General features: G+C 45.5%; 1 protein-coding gene and 1 long non-coding RNA gene across 2 annotated transcripts in view; one reads left to right on the top strand and one right to left on the bottom strand.

The window, feature by feature from the left end:
- Nucleotides 1–18,464, bottom strand: part of Fam174b (family with sequence similarity 174 member B) — a 51,259-nt gene that overhangs the window by 16,759 nt on the left and 16,036 nt on the right. The window lies entirely within an intron of this gene.
- On the top strand, nt 1,553–6,517 carry LOC143267402 (uncharacterized). The gene is made up of 2 exons (XR_013042453.1): nt 1,553–3,697; nt 5,897–6,517. It is a non-coding gene; the product is annotated as an uncharacterized LOC143267402 (long non-coding RNA).

Raw genomic sequence — 18,464 nt, 5'->3', positions numbered from 1 at the left:
GCGAAGAGGGCTGCACAGAGCTGGCCCTGCGCCTCACCTGGGCAGCAACGCGGAGCTGATCCTGTCAGCATGAGTGCGGAAGCACCAGCCCTGAGAACGTGAGCATGGGAGATGTGGCCCCGCCCCTCATCTGCCATAGGTAGGCGAGGGAGAGATCCCCCCTTGCCCCTCACCCCTTGCCACCTCTCTAGCAGGCAGGAGAGCGGAAGAGCCGGCCCTGCCCTTCACCAACGGCAGCACTCAGGAACGCAGGCCTTGCACCTTGACAGAGGGCGTGAGAGTGGGAGAACTGCCCTGCGCCCCCTCATCTGTCATGTGGTGTCAAGAGCAAGGAAAAGATGCCCTCCCAGAGCTGACCCTCCCCGTTACCAGCTGCAGCACCCGGGAAAGCGAGCCCTGAACCTCACCCTGGGCAGCCCCGTAGAGCTGACTGATGCACCCACCGGTGAGCCCGCCCAAGAACATGAGTGAGGGAGATCCGGCCCCACCCCCTCATCCGCCATACAGTGGCATGGGCAAGGGAAAAAATGCCCTCCTCCCACCATGCCTGCGGCAATTGAGAGAGCTGGCCCTGAGGTCATGAGAGTGAGAGAGCTGTCCCTGTCTCTCATCAGCTGCAGCACTTGGGAGAGTAGCCCCTGTACCTCACCTGGGCAACACAGTAGAGCTGGCGCTAGCGATGTAGATGTCAGTGAGTCGGCCCTAGGGGCATTAAAGCAGGAGAACCGGCCCTGCCTCCTCGATCCTTGCTGTATCGGTGAACTAGCTGGGGGGCAGTACTGTAAAGGTCACCCTGGTGGTGAGGATGACATGGCGGGCTGACCAACCCTGCACCTACCCAGGCCCAGAACTAGAGTTATGTGTTGGTCCACCCCAACATCCACACCCTCTATGATCTGCTGCAGCACGGGGTGGGTGGGATGGGGGTCCCACAGCTGCAGGCTCTCTGTCACACAGGGCAGCTACAGGATGTCCAGGAAGAGTCCCAGTGAAGGCCCAGTGTCTCTAGTGTAGCAGAAACCAGAGGCCTTGAACGAGACCGATGATTCCTTGCAAAGGACATTTGCAAGTAAAGATATGTGGAATAAACTGCGTGACTCACTGTGTCTGTCATACTATAGCTTTTTCTTTTTTTCCTTTTAAGTTTATTTTATTTTATTTGGGGGGGGTATTGCAAGGGCAGAGGATAGATACAAAGGGACAGGGAGATGAATGGAATCAAGATGTATGATATGAAATCCACAACAAATAAATAAAAAGTTAAAAAAAAAAAAAGACCAGAACCTATACCATCAGATCTTCATAAGCAATTTCCTATAGGTATGTGGCCAGCCTCTCTCTCCCTCCCTTTCTCTCTCAAACACACACACACACACACACACACACTCCGAGAGGAGAGAGACTGCACTCTGCTACATCTGCGGAGAGCCCTCACTAGTACATAAGGCCATCAGTAAGGGTCCTCATGTGTACTTCAAACACCAGTTCTGACATGAGCTAGAGAAACTATATTTCAAACAATCAACCCTCTGAAACAAAATATCCTAAGCACAAGCCTTGCTGATTCATTGCCAGGCATGTTAATCAGACAAAGCTGAGACCCATGAAAAGTCCATACACTTGGGTCCATTCCCGGCAGAGCTCACATCACATCATGCGATGAAAAAGGACATCCACTGATAGGAAGGACACTGTGCAGTGTATGGACAAAGTGGGCAGGAGTAGGAGTCCCACACTCCTTCCAAAGAGGACCTTTTCTTTATGAGCTATGCACCAAGCAGAAGCGAGTAATTTTATAAATAGAATGGATCCGTGTTTTTCACAGACCTTCAGATCCTGGAGTCTGTCCTGGGAGTAAGGAACCAGAGCATCCTGCATCAGCAAGAGAGAATGTGAGAAACTTGGAAACAGTAGTCTAGATAAGCTGCGCTTGTGTCAATGATGCTAAGCAACTCACAAGTGTGTTCACACATGTGCAACTTCCTCTTCTTGCATTTGTGTGTGTGTGGTATGTGTGCACATGTATGTGGATACGTGGGTAAGTAGGCAGTGTGTGCACTGTTTGTATCTTCCTCTATCTCCCTCCACCTTATGTTTTGAGACAGGGTCTCTCACACATCCTCAAACTCACTGATTGGCTAGACTGGTTGGCCAGGGATCCAGTTGTCTTTACCCTTTCAACACTGGGTTTCAGGCACACACTACTCAACTAGCTTTTTTATTATTGTTGTTGTTATTGTTGTTGTTGTTGTATTTCATGTGGGTACTAGAAATTGAACCCCAGTCCTCTGGAAGGGCATCCAGAGCTCTTAACTCCTGAGCCATGTCTCCAGCTCTATATCTGACTTTGTATGTGGCTGCTGGGGATCCAAACTTAGGTTCTCATGCTTTTGTGGCAGGCATTTTACTTCTTACCAAACCACGCCCCCAGCTCCCATGGGCACATCCAAATAATCTATAAAGCAATGTCACTGGTAATTCGGTCTTCCAAGTAAGGAAACTGCCCGTTCAGGGAGATCATTTTGCCCATAGCCACACAGCTAATCGGAAGTAGGGTTGAGTCTGAAGGTCCAGTGACCAAGGACCTCCGAACTGCCCTGCTGCCTTCTCTTTACATGGTACTTAGGGTTTGAAACATGCCACACACAGAAAAGAAAGAAAAATGAAGGGCTCAAGAGATGGCTCAGCTGTTAAAGGTGGGGCTCACAACCAAAAATGTAAGAATGAGAGTGAGGGACTCAAGAGCATACACTCAGATCAGCTCAGGAAGGTCTCAGAAGACAGTGAGCACCTACCTGCCACAGAGGGCCAAAGGTCGCCTTGATGCTGATATCCCCAGAAAAGTCACCGGGAACCACCATTCCACATACACTAGAGCCTTCCACTCCCACCAAAGTACCCCATCACACACCACACCACAAACAGAGAGAGAGACAGACAGACAGACAGACAGACTTCACCTCCCCTTGACTTCTTGACTTCATTACCCAGAATTCCTCCTTTCACTTTCTGGACCATATTGTTGAACACAACTCACCCATTCCCACTTCACCGGGATCCAGACAAACCTCTAACAAACTCTCGCTGAAGTGAGACTCCCCTGCTTTGAGGCAGGCCAGCATCCACCACTGACCTCCTTTTGGCTACTCCATCCTGCACGTCTGGCCACACCTCCAGCTCCAAGAGCGGACACACAGGCTTAACCATGAGTCAGTCAACACATAGCAACCCTCTAGCCAACCAAGAGCGGGAAGAGAGGAGGAAGGCAGGACCACTCAGGGCCAACCGCTAGGTGCCCTGCTCACTAGCCCTTGACGGTCTTACCACCTGACAGAGGGAGGCTGAGGAGGGAGAGGAAGAGAGACCAGAGGGAATGAGATCAAGTCCTAAATCTGCTTTGAAGTTCTCCATGAACGTTACAGCGCTGCTCTCTCCAACAAGCAGGGTTTCCGGTCCCACCTGACCTAGAGTCCCAATGCCAGAGGGCGCTCAAGAGGAAGGCGCGGCGTGAACTGAAGCAAACCAACATCATAATAAGGGCCACCTCGGGCATTTCTTGATGTTTTAATGGAAAGGCTTCCACAACCAGTGTAATTTTCCCATTTTGCTACAACCCTTTTAAGCCCTGAAGAGCCACTCTGTGACAACAGCTTGACACTGTCTGCTCAGGCACATCCAAGCGCAGCTTTTCCAGAAGGTAAGCACGCAACAGCTCTTCACAGGGTTGTTAGCAGGCTCAGTGGCCTGAGGGAACAGTAAAGAGCATATCCCCTGTGAGACTGTGAGGTCCAGAGACAACATGTTACTCTTCCATTCGAACCAAAACTCGATGTGTGTGTGTGTGTGTGTGTGTGTGTGTGTGTGTCTGGTGTGGGGTGTGTGTGTACATCTGGTGTGGGGGGGAGTTGTATCTGGTCTGGGGGGGTGTCTGGTAGGGGGTATATATCTGGTCTGGGGTGTGCCTGTATGCACGTGTGTGTGTGTGTGTGTGTGTGTGTGTGTGTGTGTATCTGGTATGGGTTGTGTGTATGTCTGGTGTTGGGGGTTGTATCTGGTCTGGGGTGTGTGTGCATGTGTGTGTATCTGGTATGGGTGTGTGTATGTGTCTGGTGTGGGGAATTATATCTGGTCTGGGGTGTGTGTGTGTGTGTGTGTGTGTGTGTGTGTGTGTGTGTGTGTCTGGTGTGGGGGTGTGTGTATCTGGTATGGAGGTTGTATCTGATCTGGGGGGTTGTATCTGGTCTGGGGTGTGTGTGTGTGTGTGTGTGTGTATCTGGTCTGGGGGGTTGTATCTGGTCTGGGGTGTGTGTATGTGTGCATCCATGGAGGCCGGAGGTCAACATCATGTGTCTTCCTCAATCACTCTCCACTTTATTCACAAGCTCTTTCAGTGAGCCTAGAGCTCACCCATTAGCTAGACTGGCTGGTTAGTGAGCTCTGGGGATCTACCTGCCTCCACCCACCCCTCCCGGGATTGAGATTACAGGTATAGCCCACCACACCAGACGTTTTCTTCGGTGCTGAAGATCTAAACACCTTCAGGCCTCCGTGTTTGCCCAGCAAGCACGTTACATGCTGAGCATCTCTAGGGCCCTTTACCACTGACTTCCAAGAAGACAGGAGTCACTCAGAACTCTTCCATTCGCCTTGTACTGGGATTTTCATGTAATAACCCATGCATACTGGGAGCAACAGTGTCCTTCCTTGCACAGTAATTCCTTTCTAACTTTTTCTTTAGGTTGTATTTTGAAATTAGCTTACTAACTAGTGGATTTCCACAAGGCTTTTTTATACATCCTTGGCTTTCATTAACCCACTACTATCTTTTCCTCCCCCTTATGGCCCCTCCCATCCATGATTAGTCTTTTAACCCCTGATACTCCCCCCCTTCTTCTTTCCCATGCATTCTACTATCCCTCCAATTATTTTTTTTTTCAATTGCATTGGAAAATAGCAGGGTACTGTGTGAGTTTTCATGTGCTTTTCCTTTGGAATACCCTCCCCTCTACCCCCCGGCTTCTCCCATAGCCCTGTGCCCTCCCTACTTACGCCTCTCTGCCCCCCAGCTTCTCCCATAGCCCTGTGCCCTCCCTACTTACGCCTCTCTGCCCCAATATTCCTCCGCTCTGCTTTTGTTTTACCAAAATCTATTGCCTCCTTCCTTGAACGCGCCCAAGCCCAAAAGGCACCCTTCTCATTTCCTGGCTTCCACTTTTGCTCCAAATTAAACACAAATCACACGATTTGAAGGTAAGCTATGCATATGAGAGAGAAGGTAAGGTGTTTGTCTCTCTTGGCCTGAGTCACATCACTCAGTATGATTTCCCAGTTCTATCCATTTACCTGAAATTTTCATGATTTGCTTCTTCATTATAGCTGAGTAGCATTATTCTGTTGTGTGTATAAACTCCCATTTTTTCTTATGTATTCATCTGTTGATGGACACCCAGGTTGATTTCATTTCATGGCAATTGTGAATGTCACAGCAATGAACACTTATGTGTAAGTGCCTCTGTGATAGGACATTAAGTCCACTGGGCATATGCTCAAAAGCAGTACCGCTGGGTCACATGGCAGTTGTGTTTCTAGTGTTTTGAGAAACATCCAGACTGGTTTCCAGAATGGTTGCAAAGCTCCCCTTTTGCCACAGCCACTTTGGGTTTTGTTTGTTTGTTTCTTTGTTTTTTGGGGGGGTTGTCATTTACACTACTGAGGATGTCCATTCTGACTGGGGTGAGACGGCATGCCAGACAGTTTTTATGTCAACTTGACAGGAGCTAGAGTCATCTGAGAGGAGGGAACCTCAATTGAGAAAACAGATCCGTAAGATCAGGCTGTAGGCAGGCAAGCCTGTAGTGCTTTCCTAGTGATTGAGGGGGGGTCTAAACCATTATAGGTGCTGCCACCCCTGGGCTGGAGGGCCGGGGGTGTATGAGAAAGCAGGCTGAGCACGCCATGATGGACAAGCCAGGAAGCAGCACTCCTTCACGGATTTGGCTTCAGTTCCTGCCTCCAGGTTCCTGCCCTGACTGCCTTTGATGATGAACAGTGATGGAGAAGTGTGAGCAAAATCAACCCCTCCCCTACCCCACCCCAAGCTGCTTTTGGTCATGGTGTTTTGTCACATCAGTAGTAACCCTAACTAAGACAGAAGGAATCTCAAAGTAGTTTCAAACCACCACAGAAAGGCAAATTAAATGTCTGCATCGACTCATGTGTTTGAATGCTTGGCCCATAGGGAGGGGCACGATTAGGAGGTGTGGTCTTGTTGGAGGAAGTGTGTCACTGTGGAGGTGGGCTTCAGGATCTCATATATGCTCAAGCTATGTCCAGTGTGGGATACAATTCACCTCCTGTTGCCTCTGCAGGCAACAGCAGAGTTCAAGATGTTGAACGCTCAGCTCCTTCTCCAGCACCATGTCTGCCTGTGTGCTGCCATGCTTCTCGCCATGATGACAGTGAATTAAACCCATGAAACTGTAAGCCAGCCCCAATTAAATTTGTTTCCTTTATAAGAGTTGCTGTTGTCATGGTGTCTCTTCACAGCAATAGAAACCCTGAGACACTTTCCCAGATGGCTGAGGATGTAAGAACACTTTTAAAAGTATTTTCTAGCCATTTGCAGCTCTCCTTTTGAGCAGAGTTATTGGTCAAGGAGGCCCCAGAGATATCCAAACAACACAGAGGATTGTCTTTGCCTTTGATTACCCACCATACTACATGGTAAGACTCTAGCTGAAGACACCACATACTTTGACTACAGGACATAGAGAAATCAGTCTCGAACCAGCAATAAACCTCCTCCCTGCTGGCTAGCTGTCATCGTGCAGCAAGGTGCTATACAAGCTTCTGGGAGAAAAAAGACATCAACTGTCTTACCCAGAGTTGGACTCTGCTTGCTACAACAGCAGCCTGCCGGGCGAGATGCACCCAATTGTGTAACAGCGGCATGACTGTTGTGGGGGTAACCAACACTTTCTGATTGGTTATGAGGCCTGCCCCACAGGAGGGATTTCATATCTGACACTGTAAACCTAGCCAAAAGCCCATGACTAGGGAAATCATAGAGCCTGCTACTGTTATTTTGCTAAATGGTCATGTTTTCAAAGTGTCTCCTACATACATACCTATGTTCATATCCATAGAAAAAGGACCGTTCTCAATCTTGGTCAGAGAAGGTTCTTTTTGCAATGAGCAGCAGTCAATAGAGAGATACATAACTGGTCAAAGTACTAAGAATAAGAGACTGCGTACTCAGTTCTAAATGGGGCATATAGATCAACCCCACCCTACCCCCAAACTAAAGCGGCTCAGAGAATACCATGGAAGGGGAAGCAAAAACATATATATATATATATATATATATATATATATATATATATATATATGTGTGTGTGTGTGTGTGTGTGTGTGTGTGTGTATATATATATATATATATATATAAAAAATGCTAGAAGATGTGGAAGAGTGCTGTAAAATTCTGTGTCCCAGACATAGATGACCATCACATTCATAAACTCACAGCAGCTGTGGCTACCTGCATGCACAAGGTCAATCGAGCCCAAAGTCCAGTATAGATGTGGTAGATGATTCCCAGGCCTCACTCCTTACTGGGAAGCTATTGGTAGTAGAGGGATTCATTGTTTTGTTTTTTTAATATGGGCACTGATGGGATTCCCATGCTCCAGTAGATGGTTCCACACCCATGGACATATGGGGCAGCACTAGCTGGACTTAAAAGGTTATACACACATACACCAAAAAAAGACATGAAGATGGGAGGGGGACATGCTGGAGATATGAGGAGAGTTGAAGAGGAGAAACAGGGAGTGTATATGATCACATGATATACATGTATAAAATCCTCAAGAATGAAGGAAAGATTAATGAAAAGACAAGAGGGAGTTATTACAAAACAAACACATTTTTTCAATTCTTCCACTCTGGAATGTCATCCCCAGGTGGAGGGTTTGTTTACTCAGAGGGCTCTTCCACAGCTGTTCAGAATCAAGTTTCCAGGGAGCCTGCAAGCTCCACTTAGGCAAACAAGGGAGCTGGGGAGCAAGCTGCGGGACTGGCAGAGCAACTCGGAAAGAAACCTTCCAGACTTGCCCTCCCCGGCTGGGCAGAGCAAAGCAACACTGAGCCCCAGTGGGTGGGCTCAGTTTGGAGTACGGCAGTCAGAGACACAGACCAAGAGTCCAGAGATGGAGGTCTGGATCCTAGCCCTTGTCCTTGTGCCCGTGAATAAGCTGCTCACCCTAAATGCAAACTTCTTCCTTCATGTCTGTTTCTTTCCAAGACGTTCTGGGGTTCTGGTGGTGGATCTCCCAGTCAACCTACTCCACAGGACCTTACATTTTCCCCCATTTTTTCCTGAGATCATTAAGGACACCTAAACCTTGTTCTGACTCCTGTCAACCACCCTGCTGTGGGACACAGTCCACCTATGACTCATAAGTATGCCTGGTCCTCTGCCATCCTCTCCCCTGGGGTGACAGTATGAGCAGTGGCCACAAGGGGCTCAGCACAACAAAACACATGATCTCTTCATAGCCTGAAGCTACAAATACAAGTGGGTTCATACTATGAAGTCATGAAACCCAAACCAGGAGGTGCTGAGGAGCCTGACCTAGTACGTGGGACTCAAACTTGGAACTTGTCACACACCAGCAAAGGACAGGAAGTGCTGGGTATATCCAGATATACTCACAGTCTGGGTATATCCACCCCTGAGAAATATAGGCAGTCTCTGATACTTCCCAGGCAACTATAAGGACAGCCCCAAGTTCCTTTGGTTGCCAGGCAGCTCCTACTACAACTAAAAGTCACCAAAAGAAAGCTGTGCACAGAAGGAAGGCATGCTTAGCTTTTGTCTCATGGAGACATTGAGCCATCTAAATTAACCTAACCTACAAGTTTAATGAAATGCAATAAAAATACTAATAAGATTTTTGTTGGGAAATCTAAACATGCTGATTCCAGTCTTGGTACACACCTGTAATCCCAGCATTCAGAGACTAAGGCAGGAAGAGCAAGGCTAGCCTGGGCTACACAGGGAGACCCCCGCCCCCCGACACCTCAAAGCAAAGCATAGAAGTGGGCACAGAGCAAGGAGCCTTCTGCAAAGGAGAAATGAAGGAGCTGGTATCTCCAAGCAGTAAAGTCACAGGCACAATGCTGAGCTACATACACACCAACAAAGAGACATGCCACCCAGAGACAGACACCACTGCATCCCAAAATCCAACACAGAATAAAGGTGGGCTCAGGGAAAGTCATTTATCGAGTGTTTTACTGATAACCACTCACATCCCATACTCTGTATCACAATAAATGAGATGGGTAGACTTAAGGGTAGGAGATAAAACTATTAGTGGAAAGCATGGAAGAGATCCAAAAGCAATAAAAAGAACGGTGGTGAATTCAAACATAGAAAAATAATTTAAGTCAGCAGGGGGCACAGGGAAAAATAATAATAATAACTTAAGTCAAGATAAATGATAAGCTTGGGAACACATATCCAATTTGCAGTACAGGTGTAAACTAACCTCCTTAACAGATATAAGGAGTATCTACAAACCAATAAAAAAGACCAATCATCTAATTGAAAACTGTGTCAAAAGATAGAAAAGCAGGCAGGGCACAGGCAGAGAAAAAGCACACAGATGCCTTTGCATTCTACAACCTCGCAGTAAGATAAATGCAAATGCAGCCTTTCAAGAGATCCCATTATCTACTTGCAAGCTTAACAAACATCAAAATGACTAAAGACACACAATGGACTGGGGCATGGGAAACAGGTCCTCTCATTATCCTGCTGGGTGCATACATACGCTGTTATACACACAGGGAGCAGATCGGCAATGTCTGTCACTTACAATGGTATATAGCCTCATCAAGAATTCCCCTTTTGGGAAACTGTCTTAATCATATGCTTTAGCCTACACAGTATGACATACAAGTGCCCATTTGTAAGAGGCTGACCACACTAAGCATGAAGCCTCCACATCATCAACACAGAGCTGCTGTCTCTACTTGGAAAAGGAACATCTCTCATATATGCAAGATTAATATTTATATACTCCAAGATGAGACACACAGTATAGGTGTGAAGAGAGAGAATATGCCCACATGCAAGAAAATAAATTTGGAAGCCACTTCCCCCCCCCAAAGAATGTGTAAAACATTAAACCATCATATACAAAAATTACCTCATAGAGTATTTCCAAAGAAGTATGTAAACACATAAGACATATCTCAGAGCTAAAGCTATAAGAGTCACAGAAGAAAGCACAGGATAAGCTTTTATGACCTTGGATTAGGACATCAGAAGCTAAAGCAGAAAAAAATAGATAAATTGGACTTTACCAAAATAAAAAATGTTGTACTTCAAAGAACAACATTCAAAAAGTAAAAAGACAGCCAGAGAATGGGATAAAATTGCATTTGCAATACGAAAATATTCTTACATCTCAACAATGAAACAGTGATACCATTTAAAAACAGGCAAAGGGTCTTTATTTTTTATTGTGTGTGCTTTCTAGCTAGGTTTCTAATGTCATAAAACACTGACTTAGGAAGGAAAGGATTTATTTGGCTTACACATCCTCATCATATAGTCCACTGCTGAGGGAAGTCAGGACAGGAACTCAAGAAAGGGCAGAGGTAGGAACCACGGAGGAATACTGTTTACTGGCTTGCTCTCTATGACTAGCTGAGCTTACTTATTTATACAATCCAGGACCACCTTCCCAGGGCTGGCACCACCCAGAATGGGCTGGATCTGCCTACACCAATCATTCATCAAGAAAACGCTCTAGAGGCTTGCCCACAGGCCAGTCTAACAGAGGCAATCAGTTGAGGTCTCCTCGGGTGACTCTAGTTTATAGCAACTTGACAAAACTACCAGCACAGTGTGTTGGTGAGTGGACGTGTGATATATACATGTGTGTGTGCCAGTGCATGCACCCATGCACATGTGCAGAGTCCAGAAGAGGACTCTAGGTGTCTTGCTCTACCATTCTCCACCTTATTTCCTCAAGATAGGGTCTCTCATTGAACCTGGAATCAGGCTTACAGCTAGCAAGATGTAGCAAGGGATCCTTCTGCCTTCTACCCCCAACCCTTACACACACAGTGCACAGCACTGTGGTCAAGTGGCCACACTTGGCTTTTCACACGGGTGCTGGAGGTTCAAATTCAGGTCCTAATGTTTCAGCAGCAAGTGCTCTTACCCACTGAGTCATCTCCCCCAGTCTCTAGGCAAAAGATCCTAATAGTTCCCTAAAGCAAACATATAAATGACCAGTAAATACACACAGGGAAGGTCACACCATTATCACACAGCACAATGCAAACTGAAGCACGAGATAACTTCACACTCTTTAGGATCAAAAGGACAGACGGCAGCCAATGTTAACAAGGAGATGAAGAAGCTATGTCCTTCATATGTTTCTAGTGAGACACGGAATAGTATGAAGCTTGGTCATCAGCTTTTTAAGACATTAAGCACAGGAATTACCAAATGACCAAACTCCATACTCAAGAGTAATTAGACCATATGTCCACACAAACACTTACATGCAAATGTTCAGTGCGACATTGCTCATAATGACCAAAAAAGCAGAAACAATTCAAATGTTTATTAACTGAGGATATAGCATCAAACATTTCTATTGCTGTGATAAGACACCACAACCAAAGCAATGTATAAAAGAAAAAGTTTCAGAAGGTAAGGCCATGATCATCATGGCAGTGAGCATGGTAGCAGGCAGGCGGCCATGGTTCTGGAGCAGTAGCTGTGAGTTTACACCCTGATGCACAAGCATGAGGCAGCGAGAGAGCTAACTGGGAATGGTGTGGACTTCTGAACCCTCAAGGTCCACCCCCATGACACACCTGCTCCAACAAGGCCACACTTCATAATCCTTCTCAAACAGTTCCACCAAGTGGGGACCAAACTTTCAAATATAGGAGCCTATGGGGGCCATTCTCATTCAAACCACCACATGTGGATAAATGAAAGGCAGTATACAGAGCTGGAGAGACAACTCCACAGTTAAGGGCATGTACAACTCCTGTAGAGGACCCAAGTTTGGTTCCCAGCACCCATACTGGGCAGCTTAAACCCACCTGTAACTCCAGCTGTAGGGGGAACCCGATACCTCTGACGTAGCCACCCACATGCAAATATCCCTACATAGACACCCACACGTACCAATAATTTTTAAATGTAGATTAATCTTGGAAAAAATAGAGTGATATAGTAACTAAATAGGAAGCTACTATTTGAGGGGGATGGGTAGAAATGAAACACTGATTCATGCTCCAATCCAGACAAACCCTGAGAAAACAATGCTGAGTAAAACAGACCACATGTTATGTGATTCCAGTCATATGACAGTCCATAACAGAGAAGCCCATAGACTCGGGAGTAAATTAGTAGTCGCCTGGAGCTGGGAAAGGCATATGGAGAGCAAGCCTTAATGGATGCAGGGTTTCAGCCTGGAGTGATGAACATATTCTAAAATTGATCTTAGTGATGGATGTATGACTCTAGGAATAACCTAAAAAAAAACATAGTGTTGAATGTTTGAAAAGGGTGAACTGCGTAGCACGTGACGATATGTGTGTATGATTATTACGTTAACTTGTCTCTATACTTACATTCTCTCCAGAGATATTCACCAGAAATTGACAGCCTCTAGTGAAAAAAAAAATTGGCTCATGGACACATGTAAAGTTTTTTTTACTGCCTACTCATATTCTTTGTGCATTTTGAACCCCAGGAATAAACTATCTCTTTTGGATTTTTGTTGTTTTGAGATAGGGATTCAGGCTGGCCTCAAACTTGCCATATAGCCAAGGAAAACCCTGAATTCTGCCTCCTCCTCCTTCTATGTCCTGAGTGCTGAGATAACAAGCAGGGGCCACCTTCCCAATTTTACGAACCTCAGCATTCCTGCATGCCACACAAGCCTTCTACCAACTGAGCTACACACATCCCCAGACCAAGTTCTGTGTTTTAAAGAAGTAAATACATTTCAAAACTTCAGAGTAGATCACTACATTTGAAATGGTCCAGGCCGCCCCTCCCGGAGCCCACGCAGGGGCTGCCATGGCTACTCCAAGTGGCTGTGCTCCCCTGAACTGATGACTTGAGGATTCACGTTCAGCAACTCACCGTTTCTCCACCTCAGCTATCTCATCATTAAGCCCCTAAAGCCCTACTTGTAGCAGGAAGCTAAAGATGGTGTCACCTCTGACGTGGGAAAACTCAGCAAAGAAAAATGAAAACGGAATGTGGGAACTGGGGAGAGCAAGCAAGCAGCTGCTGAGCATAAATGGGCCTGCACCCTGTCGGTGAGCCTTGATGCCTGGGTGCTATCCAGGGTTCTGAGGACATGTCTGGGCTTGACCTCTATTCTCCACCCTCTCCTCAGAACAGGAGAAATGACGGGGCCTTCCCTAGAAAATCAATTAAACTTGAAGAATGGTAGAACTGGACCCCGGAACTCCTCTTTCCAGCCATGGCCTCTGCCATACCCTGTACAGAAGAAGAGGTGCCTGAGTCCCAGAGGTGCCTGAGTCCCAGGCTTAATAGAAAAGCCACCATGGCCTGTTACCAATGCACCCTTCCCCAGCAACCTGCTCTGAGCACAGCCCACGTGTTGGGAGCCCTGCAGCCTAGTTTTGGACCAGTATATGAGTGCTTGTCCATTGGGTCTCCAGATGAGGCAAAAGCCCACAGGGACAGTCTCACTTGACAAGGACCAGTGGACTTCAGGACAGCACAGAATACTGCTGGGACCACACGGCCCGCATGCTCTCTTCTCTCTTGAAGTATTGATGATTCTCTTGGTGGTTTCAGTGTCATGTTGTCAGTCACACATGGGACAGATGGGATCATTCCTGGAAACCCCATTTTTTCTCGAATATTTTCCCCTAAAATTCTTTGGGAGCTGATGCTTCTCAGGTTTCTTGTCTGGGGAAGCCATCTGTCACTTCAGTCCCTGGGAGCTGTTCTGATTCAGTACTGACAGGATCGGAGGCAGATCACCCCTATTTCTGTAAATACGTTTTGAACAGAATTGTTGTTCTTGAAAATGTGTGCCTATGTCAATCACCTTTAAGTTTTGTAAAGACAGGATGTACCAGGCTCAATATTTGGCCAAGTTAGCAAAATGATAAGTGTTATTTTTGGTTTAAAGATGTTTTGATGTAAAAGTTGGGGAAAAAACATATTTGACATCTTGTTTTTGCCGGAGGTTAACGTTGGAGGATGGGGAAAACTTGTTGGTATGGAAAAACATGCTTGTTTTTGTTGTATAAATAATGATGGCTGGAGCTATTCAGGGCCGGCCACTTGTGTGAAACTCATCTGATGGTCGGACCGTTCATCTCTTCATGCCAACACCCCTTCCCCATCTCAAGAACCTTCCCCCGAACTCAGGCTGGGGTGGGACCGCGGCACCTATGAGCTCCATCTGACAAGTGCATCCAACCAGTGCCCTCCCTGTAAGGCAGTCTCCATGAGTCAGTAAGATTTGAATCTCATCTTGCTCCACTACAGATGGGCAACTTCAACTAAACACAGTCACGTGGAACATGCAAGTGTTCCTTAGGTTCGGCAATAACTTTAGGACCTCCGGCAGCCGGGCTCTGCCTTGTGGGCGCCATGGGCCCTGACCCCCGACTGTGAGTGGCTGTAGCCTTGCTTGCCTGACCAGGTGTCCTTCCTATTCAGATTCCCTGCCGGTGTCCTTCTCACCTTAGGATCATCGGAGAGCTTACCGGAGGTTCTTTGTTCCTACATCCTGCTTGTGGTGTAAACAACTTAGGTGCATCCTGTATTTGGTGTAAACAACTTAGATACAAGAATACAGAACTTTGGGTCTAGAATGTAGACCATTGGTAGCGAACTTCTGCCCTCAGGGGATCCTCCATTTGTGTTGTAAGCCTGTATTTAAGGTTTCCTCCCTCTTTCAATAAACGGCATTCGACATCCAAACGTACGAATGACTCGCTGTCTCTTGTCTCTATTTTTTAATCCGCAGCCCTTCGCTCAGACATGGTGAACGGTTAGTGGTAACGCAGGCGCTACTGCTACAAATGGAGGTTCCTACCGAGATCTGAGAAAGAAAGGACCAGCTGACGGACACTCTTGGAAGGCCGGCCGGCATTTTACGGTAAGAGTGGATTGGAATGGGTACAGCTGGCTCACAGTCAGTTAATTGGACTGTTGAAGCAGGAAGGTACCAAAGTTAAGAAAGGGCAAGACAGCTAAGATTTTAAATAAAAAAAAAAGAAAATGTTCCCAAAAGAGAAGAGGGAAGGAAAGGAAATTTCCCGTTAAAAATGGGAGAAAAATTTTAATCAAGAAAAAAGGATTTTCCCGGTAAAAAGGGGAAAAATTTTTGAAACTAGGCCTAAAGATTGGGGCCCTGTAGAGGAAAGATAAAGGAAAGAGAGAAGCCTCTTCCAGTGGTAATGGAGAATGTAAAGACTTTTTCCAGTTGTAGAGTTTTCAGGATAGCTGAAAACTCTTGAGGTTTTTCTTCCCGCCAGTGCAGAGCGGCAGCATCTGAATTACAAAGAATCGGCAGGTAGGCCTCATTGTTGCTGGCTGGAGAGCAAGCAAGCTTAGAGGTTAGAAGTTTTGCTGTCTGTTTGCTTAATTTAGGTTCAAATGTTTTTTATTTTTCCCTCAGAGTGGGAATAATTCAATATTTAGGATCCCTTCGTGGGAAATGTTTTTCTGTTTTCCCTTATGGTGGGAATAACTCGTTATTAGGTTGTCCCTTCATGGGAGTAGGAAGTTTAAACGTAAATTTGTGTGTGCCGGGCGCGCCCAGCGGCTGTGGCGGACAAAGGCGGACACGAGATAGCCCAAAGCAGCGGGCGGACAGGTACACGCCGGTGGGAGACAGAGCCGTGATGGAGTGCGGCCCAGGCAGGTGCTGACAATAGAGCCTGAGCACTGGGCAGAGCCAGCGAGCTGAACCTGGGAAGGGACTAGTGCTAAAAGTTTAAACGGGGCCTAATTTCTGGTGAAATATGGTTTCGGTCAGGACATTGAATGCTAAGTCAATGCTGTTTGAATAAAGGATGTTCTGTTCTTTTGATTGTCTTGATAAATGTTTGGATGAATGTTTGATCCTCATGGTAGATAAACTAAAGGAACAAAATTCATAATTTTGAACTATATATTAGGTATGGTCTTGTCTGTTGATCATTGATTGTTGATCATTGTTGATCACTGAAAATTTGGCTCTGCAATTTAAGTTGCTTTCTAGAAATTCTTGGTTTAGTTCTATAAAAATATAACACCTGAAATGGTTTGGGTTATTAGCTTATTAAATAATGTTGCTAAGATAAACCCATAAATAATAATCTCTTCCTGATAAAGAGGTTACAAAATTATTTTTCCAGTAAATAAAATACAGGTATATTGTTTGGTCCACATTGTTAATAACTGGCTATTTGTGTTAATGTGTTACTTGAAATCTATAAAAAAAAAAAATCTTTTTAAGATTTTATAAAAATACTCAAGAGTATTACCTAAAGTTTACCTTTTCAAATCCTATAGAAATTGTATTTAATGCTTTTATAATTGACATATGTAATAAGGACCATAAAAACAAAAGCTGGTGATAGAATTGCTCAATTATTATTGCTTTCATATTTTAAATTCAAAATGGTGCCGATATATAAAACTAGAGGCTTTAAAAGTACAGGGAAAAAGGTGTTTTAACAAACAGTTACCAATGATAAACAGCCTAAATTAAAAATAAAATTATGTGGGATTGAGATTGGAAGATTATTGGATTCTGGTGGTATATATATGTATAATTTCACAAGAATCCTGAGATCCCAATTGGCCCCTTAAAAATTCTACCTCTAACCAAAAGGTATTGGCACAGCTCAGATGCCATTACAGAACAGGCTACTTTTAAATTGGAAGGATGAGGAAGGTCATACAGGAACTTTTCAACCCTTTGTGCTACCTGACATTCCAGTGAACTTGTGGGGACTGGATGTATTAGACGTTATGAGAACAGTGCTTACTACACAGCCTGTACAACAGATGCTGAAGAGTCAGGGCTACTGCCCGGGCAAAGGCTTAGGGAAAATGTTGCAAGGAGACCCGCTCCCTGGGGCAGACAAAAACTGTGTCACTAGGGGTCCTGGCGATACTAGAGGATTAGGATCTTTTCCGTAGGGGTCACTGCACAGCAGCCTTCAATAATACAACCGATAAAAATCACTTGAAAGAGTGATGACCCTGTATGGGTGGAGCAATGGCCCCTTGCTAAGGAAAAATTGGAGGCTGCGTATGCATTGGTTAAGGAGCAGTTAGATGCTGGACATATCATTCCTTCCACTTCACCTTGGAACTCACCTATATTTGTTATTAAAAAGAAATCAGGAAAATGGAGGCTGTTACAGGATCTTAGAGCTGTAAATAAAACCATGCTTCTCATGGGAGCAACACAGCCTGGCCTGCCTGCCCCTGTGGCAATTCCTAAGCATTGGCACTTAATTGTGGTTGACTTGAGGGATTGTTTCTTCACCATTCCTTTGCATCCCGAGGACAGTCCTCGCTTTGCTTTCAGTGTTCCTTCAGAGAATCTTAAGGAACCTTATCAGAGATATCAGTGGGTGGTATTGCCTCAAGGAATGGCCAATAGTCCTACTATATGTCAAATTTATGTGTCTTTGGCCCTAGCTCCAGTTCGAAAAGCTTTTCCAGGTGTTTATATAATTCACTATATGGATGATATATTAATGGCTGCTAAAGATAAAAAACTTATTTTTGATGCCTTTTCTTATTTACAAGAGGTTCTTAGCTTGGCTAATTTACAGATAGCCCCAGAAAAGGTACAGGTATCTTTTCCCTATCATTATTTAGGTCATGAATTGTTACGCACGGGCATACGCCCACAAAAGATTACTCTGCGCGTGGATCAGCTACGCACACTTAATGATTTCCAAACCTTTCTGGGAGATATTCAATGGCTTCGGCCCACTTTAAAAATTTCAACAGGTCAGCTTCGCCCCTTGTATGATGTCTTAAAGGGCGACCCTGACCCTTCATCTCCCCGTAAATTAACAGCTGAAGGACGTGTAGCCCTACAACGTGTGCAAGAGGCCCTAGAACAGGCTCACGTACAGTATATAGATCTTAATTCTCCCTTATTACATTTGATATTTTGTTTTACTCATTCACCTACTGGAGTGTTTTGACAAACAGGTCCTATTTTATGGGTACATTCCCCAGCTTCTCCAGCAAAGATCATCACTCCTTATCCACAGGCTCAGATTATATTTAAGGAAATCAAGATCAGTGTTCAAACTTTTGGTAAGGAGCCAGATATTGTGGTGACCCCATACACCCAGTCTCAAGTAGCATGGTTGCAAGCTAATGATAATGATTGGGCCATATTGACATGCTCCATGCA

This window comes from Peromyscus maniculatus, chromosome 1, assembly GCF_049852395.1.
Source record: "Peromyscus maniculatus bairdii isolate BWxNUB_F1_BW_parent chromosome 1, HU_Pman_BW_mat_3.1, whole genome shotgun sequence".
NCBI classification, from domain to species: Eukaryota; Metazoa; Chordata; class Mammalia; order Rodentia; family Cricetidae; genus Peromyscus; species Peromyscus maniculatus.
The sequence above is the reverse complement of the archived record's forward strand: the minus strand, read 5'-3'. Positions and strand labels throughout refer to the sequence as shown.